The 4,070-nt window shown below is 42.6% G+C and overlaps 1 non-coding gene across 1 annotated transcript; it reads right to left on the bottom strand.

The window, feature by feature from the left end:
• Positions 1-2,462: 2,462 nt before the first annotated feature.
• On the bottom strand, positions 2,463-2,679 carry LOC138086737 (small nucleolar RNA U3). The gene has a single exon (XR_011145437.1). It is a non-coding gene; the product is annotated as a small nucleolar RNA U3 (small nucleolar RNA).
• Between the last annotated feature and the right edge of the window lie 1,391 nt (positions 2,680-4,070).

Below are 4,070 nucleotides of genomic sequence, written 5' to 3'. Positions count from 1 at the left end.
GCAGCACGATAGGGAATCTCTCAGTGCCAGCTTTTAATGATCTGTAAATGGATAGTGCATGCATAATTATGAGAAAGAAATGAGTTAATATTTGTAAAGGGCTTAGAATAGCATCCAGCACACAGTGACTTCTATACAAGCTTAGAAAAAAATAAAAATAAAACAAACTATAAGCTCAGCTGGAAAGAATCCGCCTGCAATGCGGGAGACCTGGGTTCAATCCATGGGTTGGGAAGCTCCCCTGGAGAGGGAAAGGCTACCCACTCCAGTGTTCTGGCCTGGAGAATTCCATGGACTGTATAGTCTATGGGGTCGCAAAGAGTCGGATACGACTGAGCAACTTTCACTTTCACTTATAGAGCAAGAAGATATACATTCAAAATAAGTGAGATGGATGAGGCAAGTGGAAAACAAAAGGTACAGAATCAGAACACAGTGTGCAAAATAACCCCCTTCAAGTCCCTTCAATGATGAGAAGTGGATCACAGTCTTAGCTCGTGCCTTCTGGTACTAAGGCAAAGACAGTCAGTTCTATGACTCACAAAGCCCAGAACTTAACAAGAGACAGCCTTATTCTTTATATTAAGAACAGAGACAATGCGTCCCCAGGTCTGAATATCTGTTGTTTCCACCAAGTGTCTGACAGTGAATGAAGCCACAGGTTTCAGACAGAGAGCCCCTGAGAGCTGTCTGAGGCTGCAGCAAGCCTGCAGGAGGAAGAGCACTGGGCTGTGGCTCCCTGTCTTTATGGCCTGGCTTAGTCCAGGAGAAACTTTGAGAAGGTCATTAGGATTGAGCAGATTGCTTATCTTCTAGGCTGCAGTTATCTAAATGGAAAAAAAAGAAGAAGCAGCAGGGGATGAAAGCCTCCTTGGCACATGGTGAACAGTTGATGTCTATTTCATAAAGGAATGAATGAAATCCTTTATTTCAGCCATTTTCATTGGAAAACTTTATGTGATGGGCAATATACATTCTGCCTTCTTATCTGGAATTCAAAATAGTAGTTTAACCTTTTCCAGATGACTCAGTTCCACTGGGAAGCACATCAGTGCTGCCTCAGGGGATTGGTGAGTCTCACACTCTGATGTACAGTGATGGCTCCTTCATTCTGTTGTACATTTTTGAAGTTCTCACTTTTGAATCCAAAGCAGTTGTCAGGTTTTTTTTTTTTTTTTTTTTGGTTATTGCCAGTGTACCTGTTTTACCAGCCATCTTTCTCCGCTCTGCATATTTGTTGCTTTTCTTGTGATGCTACACAGGAAGTTGGTTGAATGGCATGTCCGACTTGTATGTAAAATGGAAGTAACTAAGCCCTGAGTTGGAGATTCTTCTCTGAGCAAAATGAGCAAGATTTTGTGTAGATATTCTGTAAGTTTCCCTTAGTGACTCATTGACTTTTTATCTTCCTATTTATTCTGGCCTGTGTTTGGGATAGTTGAGTTCGCCAGATCACTGATCTTGGGACAGACGCAACATTCATCTATACAGGAAACAATATTACGCTGACTAAGGTGTCAGAGAGAGAGCTGACTTGCAAACACCTTCACGAGAAAGAGATTGCAGAAGTGTTGCTGGGAAAGCCATCTGCTGATACATAATAGATTAGTTAAGCAAGAGCAACAGATGAACAGAGACCAGACAAACCAGACTGTAGCAGTGAGTCAGTCAAGTGCAGGAGACAGAGGTGTTGAAGGCCCAGGGCTTGGAGCTTGAATGTCCCAGACTCTCATCTGTGTCCATCTGCAACTTCACTTGCCTGTCCCTGGAGCGAGAGGGTGGGCTTAATGCCTCTCTTGGTCACTTTCTTACTCCCTGGGTAGAGTGAAAAGAACACTTCTTCCTTATCCGAGATTTGAGCAAGTTGCGTCTAATTTTCATTTAGTAATTTTATTATCTACCCTAAATGTTTGGGAATGGTACAACAAAATTCATCGATAATGTAACGCAATACAATCTTCAGTCACTCAGTCGTGTCTGACTCTTTTCAACCCCATGAACCGCAGCAGGCCAGGCCTCCCTGTATATCACCAGTTCCCAGAACCCACCCAAACCCATGTCCATCGCGTTGGTGATGCCATCCAACCATCTCATTCTCTGTTGTCCCCTTCTCCTCCTGCCCTCAATCTTTCCCATCATCAGGGTCTTTTTCAATGAGTCAGTTCTTCTCATCAGGTGGCCAAAGTATTGGAGTTTCAGCTTCAACATCAGTCTTTCTAATGAATATTCAGGACTGATTTCCTTTAGGATGGACTGGTTGGATTGCCTTGCAGTCCAAGGGATTCTCAAAAGTCTTCTCCAACACCACAGTTCAAAACCATCAATTCTTCAGCACTCAGCTTTCTTTATAGTCCAACTCTCTCATACATATGTGACTACTGGAAAAACCATACAATCTTAGGAAGTCTATTTTTAGTAGCATGAACAAGGATATCGGAGGTCTGTTTAGTATTTTTTTTTTAACCACTCAGACTACACTCTCCCCCTCTTACTCTCCAAAAGGAAGAGAAGAACGATCATCGGTGGCTGACGGCAGCTGCAGAAGCAACACCGAGCCAGCTTCACACTCAGGAGAGAACGCTGCATCTCCTTCTCATGGTTTCTGGTGCTCTACATGTTCAGAGAAACTTCTCCAGTAATGAACTATAGAAATGATCCCTGAACATATAGTTTATTTATTTATTTTTAGTAGATCAGTGTAATTTACAAGAGAACAAGGGAGTGTATAATCTGTGAAGAATAAGCACATCCTTGAGATTTTTTTTTTTTCTGGCAAAATGCTCCCCAACATACTACTGATACCATCAGAAAAGAATGCCTTGGGAGTATTTTAAATCTTTATTCTACCTACTTGGGCATATTCTTCTTGCCATTTTAATCAGATAATCATTTACTAGCAATTGAGTTTGTTGATACTATTGCCAACTTGATTAATGAAATGGAGTGTCTGGAACATTGACCTATTTATTCCTCTAAAACACAAACCGTTTATCTTTGTTTCTGAAAATTTCTTCCCACACATCCACCACCACCTTGGTCCCTATCCAGTTCTTCCAAAAGACTTATGCATCTTTTTTCCTGTAAAACAATGGGCTTCATAGTTGGTGATCACTGCATTGTCAATTGGCTTGTTCAATTCACGTTAAGTTCAGGTTAAACTGACATGGTTCCAACTATAAATAAATTGCTTAAATTGAGGTCAAAGGCAGCTCAGGGAAGTAAACCTTCATTGAGCCACCTGAGCCCACTTGCAGAATTCACTGACCTACCCTCACAACATGTGTCCACAGTCAAGTCAAAGTGCTCTCCAGTGAACCAGCCTCCTGCGACTCTGTAGCCTCATCATTCAGAGAAGCTGGGGACCATCGGGACTGTCCCTATTGATGAGTGGCAGCAAGGTGCACGCTGGGGTTGGGAGCTGGAAAGGACTGAATCTTTTCTCATGGAGAATGTGATATGAAGGAAACCTGCCTCTCTATTGAACCAGAAAGTGAGACAGGAGGAAGATCTTGTCAGGAAAAACTGCGGCTTTCTAATACCTTTGTCACTGCAGATGGTGACTGCAGCCATGAAATTAAAAGACACTTACTCCTTGGAAGAAAAGTTATGACCAACCTAGACAGCATATGGCAAAGCAGACACATCACTTTGCCAAAAAATGTCTGTCTAGTCAAGGCTATGGTTTTTCCAGTAGTCATGTATGGATCTGAGAGTTGGACTAGGAAGAAAGGTGAGCGCCAAAGAATTGATGCTTTTGATCTGTGGTGTTGGAGAAGACTCTTGAGAATCCCTTGGACTGCAAGGAGATCCAACTAGTCCCTTTTAAAGGAGATCAGTCCTGAATATTCATTGAAAGGACTGATGCTGAAACTGAAACTCCTATACTTTGGCCACCTGAGGCGAAGAACTGACTCATTGGAAAAGACCCTGATACTGGGAAAGATTGGAGGTGGGAGGAGAAGGGGATGACAGAGAATGAGATAGTTGGATGGCATCACTGACTTGATGGACATGAGTTTGAGTAAGTTCTGGGAGTTGGTGATGGACAGGGAGGCCTGGCATGCTGCATC

The sequence above is a fragment of the Capricornis sumatraensis genome, chromosome 9 (genome assembly GCF_032405125.1).
Source record: "Capricornis sumatraensis isolate serow.1 chromosome 9, serow.2, whole genome shotgun sequence".
In the NCBI taxonomy this organism is placed as follows: Eukaryota; Metazoa; Chordata; class Mammalia; order Artiodactyla; family Bovidae; genus Capricornis; species Capricornis sumatraensis.
This window is presented reverse-complemented; position numbering and strand designations above follow the sequence as displayed.